Source organism: Gekko japonicus, unplaced genomic scaffold, assembly GCF_001447785.1.
Source record: "Gekko japonicus isolate JY-2015 unplaced genomic scaffold, Gekko_japonicus_V1.1 scaffold102, whole genome shotgun sequence".
NCBI classification, from domain to species: Eukaryota; Metazoa; Chordata; class Lepidosauria; order Squamata; family Gekkonidae; genus Gekko; species Gekko japonicus.
Window position 1 is genome coordinate 872,098 of NW_015172006.1, and position 8,503 is coordinate 880,600.

Consider the following 8,503-nt stretch of genomic DNA (forward strand, 5'->3'; position numbering starts at 1 on the left):
TCTTGATAAGCGAGGGGACATGGATCAGTTGTGGAGCTTTGCTTGCAGAATATTCCTGGCTTAACCAACTGCATCTCCAATGAAAGGGTCTCAGGTTGGAGGGCTGGAAAAAAAAACATTTCTTAAAAGCCCTAATAAAGGAGAGCTAATGCCTGTAAATCATGGGAATCGGCCATAGCTTAGTGGAAGAGCACACGCTTTGCCTGTCTTCGTATCTGGGTCTTCTGACTGGGCCCCAGATTGGGCTGAGCCTATTATTATTATTATTATTATTATTATTTATTATTATTACAACTTTCCCTTTGTATATGACTCACACCCTGAATCTGACGGAGTCTTTTGTTGTTCTTAATCTTTCTGCGGGAGGTATTTCAATCCGGCGGCGGCAACTTCCTGGTGCAGGTCTTCTGGCACGGGTCTTCTCTTTAGTTGCTGCGATTCCACAGGCTTAGGCGAAGGCGCGTCAGCACGTGCTCCTGCTGCGGCCTCTGTCCGATAAGCTCTAGCCTGCTGCGTTGCCCCGCCTCCGCGCTCCGTCAGCCCAGCCTCGCTCGCTCAATTCGCCGTCGCTGCCATGTTCTCCACCGCCACTACTCCGCTGCTCTGCCACCACGAAGGATGGGTGCCCCCCCGCTCTAAGAGCAGGTACCCATTTTGTCTACTTGCCCTTTAACGGGCTTTCGAGCCGCTGGGTGGACGGGAGCTGGGACATGGGCCGAGAGCTCACCTCGGCCACGGTGGGGCTCGAACAGCCGAAGCTGTTCGACAGATGGAATTGCAGGCTTCATTTACCGCCTGCGCCACCGCTCCCATCAATTAAGTTCTCCATCCCTTCTTCAGACAGCCAGTCTGGTGTTGTGGTTAAGTGCGCGGACTCTAATCTGGGAGAACCGGGTTTGATTCCCCACTCCTCCACTTGTACCTGGCTGGATGACCTTGGGCAAGCCATTGTTCTGGCACAGCTGTTCTTGGAAAACAGCAGTTTCTGTCAGAGCTCTCTCAGCCCCACCTACCTCACAGGGTGTCTGTTGTGGGGAGGAGGGGAAGGAGTTTGTAAGCCGCTCTGAGACACCTTTAGGTAGTGAAGGGTGGGGTATAAATCCAATCTCTTCTTCTTCATATCAGTTGTGGATACTGCCAGGTGCATACCACTGAAGTCAGCTTGAGTAGTGATTATCCTTGAAGCAGTGCAAACTATTTTTTCGTGACTCAGTTTGGGAGCCTTGGTTGGTGATAAGTAAGAACTGATGATTCCAAAGCGCAGAGACACCCAACTTTTATTTATAACAAGCGAGCCAGTGTCTAGGCTGCAGAGATATTTGAAGATGTGATGGATGAAAGCGACAATGGATCAAACTGGGTCCATGGAAAAGCAGCTCACGTTCACTGTGTTTTTCAGCTCTCATTATTTCAAAGGGCAATTCCTCTGCTATGAGCTTCAGCTGTGGAACTACTTCTGAAAACTCAAGCTTGTGCATAAAACCATGTTCTAAGACCGATACTCTGTTTGTGTGCACGTGGGCACATGCATCTCTCCCTACACACGGGGATTACACAATTGCAATAAGCCTAAATTCCAGATTCTGAACATCTCTACATTTGGCATAAGAACATAAGAGCCCTGTTAGGTCAGTCCAACGTCATCCACTCCAGCTCGCCGCTTCCCACAGTGACCAACCAAATAATTTATTTCTTTTAAAATGTTTACAACCCGCCTCTCTGTAAAATTGTTATCTGAGGCAACTTTCAATGTACGTAATAAAACAATTGAAAAATTAAAAAGAAGCATAACCATTAATTTCAAAACCAGAGCTAAAAGACATGACATTAAAGTGATAAGGTCACAATTAGCATTAAAGTGAGCCTAAGCCCACAGATCAAAAATATTAAGAAAGGATTTTTTTTTGCCATCAAGACACAGCTGAGTTATGGCAAGTTTTCAAGGCAAAGATGTTCCGAGATGGGTTTGCCATTGCCTGCCTCTGCATAGTGACCCTGTTATTCCTTAGCTTTTGAGGTATGATGAGATCAGGCTAGCTGGGCTATCCAGGTCAGGGTAGGGTAGTTAAAACCAACTGTAGTGAGAAAACAGAAACATCTTCACCTGATACCTAAAATAACATACGCTTGGCACCAAGTGAGGTTCTATAGGGAATGAATTCCAGAGCTTGGGTGCACCTACTGAGAAGGCCCTGTCTCTGCTGCAAATTCGTATTGTCCTGGTCATGACGGCCAGCCACTTAGCACAGCTGGGCTATAAAAGCTTTGGTAACTAGCATATGAGGTTAACTGGCAACCCCAACTTCCCATGGAGGTTGGTTAACCAATCTTTCATTGTACATGGAAGAAAGTGGTCCTCTGTGTACCCTGGTCGCAGGCAGTGCAGGGCCTTAAAGGGCAACACCCGTACTTCGAGTTACACTCAGAAGCAAGCCAGCACCCAGTATAAGGCTGTAAGTAATACCTGCTAGTAGTCTAGCTGCTGCATTCTGAAACAGTTACAAACCTACTTTATTATCCTGAGCTCATTTGAAACCCAAAGGTGTACAGTGGCTTGATGAGAAGGCAGAGAATGTCAGGATCGTATCAATTGCCCTTGTCATTCCACCATTCCATACACTGAGCAAGGCATGGACATGAGCACCAACAGAACTGGTCAAACACTTCCTAAGGGACGTCTGGAATCCCCCCAGATCTATCTGATTCCAGAGACAGACCATCCAAATGTGTCCCCAACCCTCCACAGACACTCTATTTCTCTGTGAGTCTAAACATTACCAGGCAATGGTCAATCTAGGAGAAAAGATTCACTGAGATGCCCTCCACACCTGAACTAGATCAAAATGGGCCAGCAAAGAAAACCACAATGGACACATGGCCTGCTCTAGGCATGAGAATTAAGATAATCCTAAATCACACCGCTCAGGGGAACCAGCATGGCTACTGAAGTCTCAACAGCCTGGGGATATATCAACAACAAATCCAGCACCACCAAATAGCTCAAGCAGGGGAACCATTAAGCAGCAGGACAATGCAATAACAATCCAAAATCTGTCATGTGTACCTAGTTCTAGGTACAGACTCAAAACTGGCACTTTGCTTGAACAACTAAGTACCTGGAAAGAAAGCCTTGAGCTCCAGACAATTGATGTGGAAAGCAGTCTCCCAATGTGACCAGGTCCTTCTCCCCAACCCCAGAGGGAGGCATCTGTCGACAGAAGAATCTCCAGAACCGGATGCCTGATAGAAAGGGAAAGGGAACCCAGGCTGATAGAAAAGGAAGAAGACGAGTCCCTGCGGAAGGAGGCAGCAGGCAAATAAGGAGGTCAAACAGATTGTTTAGGTTGTTGAGCCCGTTTAGTGGAAGGTTTAGATTTCTGGTTAAAGGTTGGATGAGAATCCCCTGGCCTGCGTTTCCATTGAGCAGGAGTGATAAAAGAAGACTGGTGCTTATTATAGCATGGTCTCCACTGTCAGTACTGAAGACGCTGGGCAGATGAAGAGGAAACCCCGAGATTTTGAGCCTTCTTACGACTATGATTCACAGCTTTTAAGGTGTCATCAGTGGAAGCGTGAAAAAGGCCCTCACCATCGAAAGGTAGATCCTCGATTTTAAACTTCACATCAGGCTGCAGGGAAGTCAATCGAAGCCAAGCATGACAACGGAAGGCTATGGAAGACACCAAAGTTTTGGAAGAGCAAGTAACAGCATGGTGAACAGAGTTTATTTGCTGCTTTGAAATGGCACTGATCTCCGACAAAGCTCTCAAAAGTGTAGGAAGGACCTCGTCCGGTACTAAGTCCAGGATTGGACAAACAGCTGAGGCCACAAAAGTATAGGCCTCCAGGTAGGAAAGATAGGTGTTGATCCAGGTGTTCATAGAAGCCATCGTATAGATCTTTTTAGCAAGAGCATCCACCTTACAACCTTCTCTGTCAGGTGGAACAGCCTGTCGGGGCTGTTTAGATTTCAAAGAAGAATGGACGATCATAGAGTTGGATGCAGGGTGATTGAATAGAAATTTACCTGAAGACTCTTGAATCTTATACAGAGCCTCATACCTCTTAGACAATGGAGGCACTGACACAGGGCGATCCCAGGATTCCTTGAGTACCGAGAGGTGCACGGGAAGAAGAGGCAGAATAGTAGAAGGAGGTAGGTCAGCCTGTACAAGCGTGTGGACTACATCGAGTATCTGTGGAACCTTGGACATGAAGAGCAGTTGCCATTCTCATAATGTTCCAGGTACGCTTTCGGTCCCTCAGCAGGAGACAAGGAGCCGGAACGACCGATCTCGTCCCCAGCAACAGCAAGATCAGGAGCACCATCTGCCACCATAGAATGATCAGACATTGACTCCAAGGATGGAGAATGCAACTGTGGGGTGCAACGTGAGAGCTCCAAAGGCGTCGCAGGAGTCTGACCAACCAGGTCGTCATATCCGAAGACTGCCACAGGAGAGAAGAAGGGTGAAAAGCTGCAGAAGACACAGTAGGGCGAAGCGCAGCCTCCAGAAGCACCGCCTTTAGACGAGCCACTTGGTTTTGTCGGGCCTGTTTCATAAACTTTGCACAATGAGGGCAGCTCTCTATGTGGTGGAGTTCTCCGAGGCAGAGAAGGCACTAACTCTGCCTGTCGTTAGAGGGAAGCTTAGCCGGGCAGCAGCGACAGACTTTAAAAAACAACGTACGACCCATACACACACCTTCTCGACCGGGGAGAGGGGAGGGAAGGGTGGGGAGAGAGAAAAAGCTGAGAGAAAAAGAACGATAGTAATATATTTTTAGATGAAAATAGCGAAGAACGAAGATTACAAGAAGAACTAGGAGAAGAGTTGAGGAGAACAAACAGCTGAGGCGAGCGAAGAGCGAGGCAGAGCGAGGCAAAGGAGGTGTGAACGCAAAAAGGGACTGAGTAGGAGGTAGCTCTCTCACCCACTCCAGGCATGCGCAGTGTGTGCCTGCTCCCCAGAGCGGGAAGAGAGCCTGCCAAAACAATTCTGAGGCAAGCTCTGGAACTCTCCCCGATGAGGTCATGCGCAGGCACCCAACCCATGTGTGGGACTGCACAGACACCACGACGATGATCCTGGTGGACAAACTTAGTGGACAATAAAAATGTGTTTGCAAAGCTGTGAGCTATCTAGGTTAGGAACCTTCCCAGACCTGAGAAGACAAGCTCAGGGACTACACAGCTTCTGTTCCTCCTAAAGCTCCAAAGCATCCTTGGACTTGTCTTCGGTTTGCACTCAGGCCTTAAAAATCTCCTTGGGGGTGTTTGCCTAGTTTTGTCTGAGCTTTTATTTCTGTCCACAAATGGGGGAAAAGAATTATACTGATATGCTAAAACACATTTTAAATTCTGAGCTGTATAGGAACATCCCAGGAAATAGAGGTTGATGTGTAATTCATTCAAAAATTATGAGCTACATAAATTCATATTACACATTTCAGTGACATCACTAGCTTTCTCATGTGGCAGTTACTCCAACATATGCAAGAAGGTGAGCAGCCAAATTGAGGTCAAACACATTACTGCACTGGAATTTGCCACTTGATCTAGCCACATGCGCAGAGCCTGAAAAGAAAGAGGGTCGTCTCTTACTTATCATTAGTAGCCCTGTTCCCTTCCCTCTCTGAATTTTCCCATCAAACGGTGATAAATCTGCTAAAGTAACAGAGAGATGGATGGAAGGCATAAGATAATATACGCTTGCTGCATTAACAGGCTTTTTACCCTGAATCTTTATGAAGCCATAAAGTAGCTGGAACCATTTCAGGTGTGGTCATTTTGTGAGAACCGTTCGCCTTTCCAACAGCGTGTAAATACTTCAGGAACAAAATCAGGGGCATTTATATATACTTTTCCATCAGCGTAAATTACTCCTGTGAGGAACTGTCATTTGCAGGTTGCGACCATTTAAACAACGAAATAGGTGGAGAGATGAGGGTTGCAATTTTTTCAACTCCAGTAGGGGTGAAAAAGGATAAGAGGAGGGGCTCCTTTCTGTTTTCTCATGTAGGTAGGCTTGAAAAATCAAGTCTTGCCTCGGGCATTCCCAGTAATATGTTACTGACTGCTCCAATAAAGTGGTCCAGATTTCTGCCCTGCATTATGCTGCTGAAAACAGGTGACAGTACTTTGGGATTAAAACATCCCAGGCCCTCAAAATTTATTTAACTCGATTTGCTAGCCTACCTTTCCATCAAGAAGCACAATGTGCCATGCCTCCAGTTCCCCAGTAGTTCCTCAGGCAGCCACTGACCGGATCTGAACCTGTTATTTTCATAAAGGGGCTAGATCACATGCCTTCCATCCAACCATGCTCTGGGTCCCTAATAATCCGGCACTCATACAGCTAAAATTCTGTGGATCCCACATTCTGCACCAGGTATTACATTCCCCGCTGATGTGGAATAAGTTGTAGGCACAATTCAGTCCAGCGGGCTTAGTATATTTTACTGTTTACCAGGGGTCGTTTCATAGAAAAAGAGCTAGGGGAACTCATTAGCATAACTCATTAGCATATGCCACACCCCCTGACATCACCGGAAGTGTGTCATAAGGCCACACCCCCTGACATCACCGGATGTGTCATAAGGTCACATACCCCGCCCCCAATGGTCCCGGCCGCCGCCACCGGCCTTGCAGCTCCACTGCCGAGCCCCATGAGGGACCCGGCGGTGGACCTGCAAGGCCAGCGGGAGTGCAAGGAAGCCCCGCAAAGGCCCTCCCTGGCCCCAGGCAGGCAGGGGTGGGGAGAGGCAGGGAGGAAGCAACTTACCCTCTCTCTTCTCCTGCCTCCTCCTGGCTGAATGAGGGCCGGAAGCAGGGCGGCCGGAAGCAGGGGGCAGGGCTTCGTCATGTGCCCCGCCAACCCGTACCTCACCCGGGGGAACTGCGATCCCCCGCGAAATGACCTCTGCTGTTTACACTGGGATATTTTTAGCCACGTTTTCAAAGTGATGCACAATTACAATTGAGACAGTAAAACAGGAAAGATCATCCAGCTACTTTATGCTACTTCTGTAAAACAGTGGGAGGGCTTCTAATGTCCTGGCCCCACTGGTGGACCTCTTGATGGCACTGGTATTTCTGGCCACTCTGTGATACAGAGTGTTGGACTGGATGGGCCTTTGGCCTGATCCAACATTGGCATCTCTTATGTTCTTATGTTCACCATCAGTCTAACAAACCTTGCCAAGCCGCTGCTATATAAAACACCTGGGTTTTAAAAAGATCTAACATCCCATACCAAAGTCCCAGAAGATTAAAAAAAACCCTCTTTGCCAGCCTGCAAAAAGAGACTAGTGAAGAAGAAAGACATACCTCCAAGGGTCAGCGAGTTCTGCCTTGTTGAGGCAACCACTAAAAAGGCCCCACTTCAGTGGATGTCAGTTAAGCACCAAACTGACATGGGATTTGGAGGAGAGCATCACTGGCAGACCACAAAGAGAGGGAGGGCTGATACAGGAGCAGACAGTCCAGTAAATACTCTGGGCCAGTGATGCTGAGGACATCCCAGGTCAAAACCAGGACCTTGAAGCATACCTTGAAAGAGGTGGCCAATTCAATTGCTGAAGCATCAATGTAATATGCTGTCTTCTGCACACATTCCTCCCTCCCCCAGCCCGAACACAAACCCAATTCAGGTTATGACTTCTTTTAAACCAATAGCGGGAAGAGGGAGAGGCCACCGATACTACTGTGGCTGGATAGGGGCTCCTGCTGAGGTTCAATGAGCCTGCTGTTAGCCGAATTGCTTTATCTACAACAATTGGCAAATTTTAAACTGGGTGCTTGCCAACTATACCAAGGTCCTGTTCCCACCAAGGGTTACCAGAGAAGGAGTCGAGGCTGGTGTTGTTAAAATAAATGTATTTTACTTAAAGAATATAAATCTCATACAAACACTACTGATGCACTCACACATTCAATCAAGTTCCTTAGAAATACAGTATTAAAATAAGCACGTTTGCATTCGCAGGTGGGGTGATGAGGGGTGATACTTATCTGTCCTGAAGCTTGTTCGTTCCAATGAAAAATGGCTGGGAAGAAATAGAAATCTAGGGAGTTTTAACACACGACCAGAACCAGCCAGCACGTGTGGGTCTCTTGACTGCAGATCAAGAGATCAAAGTAGAGGCAAGGGTTTGGGGATAGCAAGCTAGACAAAAGGAGAGTATAAAGCAGACAGGGGTTGTTGCGGGGAATACTAGCTAGGAAGGTCCAGGTGAATGGTCCTTACCTTTTATAGGTGGCCTTTTGGGTGGGGGCAACTGTGCCAACCTCTTGACCCACCTACCTATTAGTCCGTCTCAAAAACAATCCTATTGGTTGCGTGTAGTGAGGGGTGGTTACCTAGAGGGTTGGACAATATTGTAACCTAAGACCTAACTCAAAGGATGGCATCTGGGCAAGTGTGAAAACTTGGTCTCTGCAGTTGTGGTCCCTGGCGTTGCAGCTCCTGCTGCACTGCCCCAGCCACCATGGTTGGAATTT

General features: G+C 47.5%; 1 protein-coding gene across 1 annotated transcript in view; it reads right to left on the minus strand.

Annotated features, from left to right (window-relative positions):
* CDK5RAP2 (CDK5 regulatory subunit associated protein 2) overlaps positions 1-8,503 on the minus strand; it is a 204,707-nt gene that overhangs the window by 21,869 nt on the left and 174,335 nt on the right. The window lies entirely within an intron of this gene.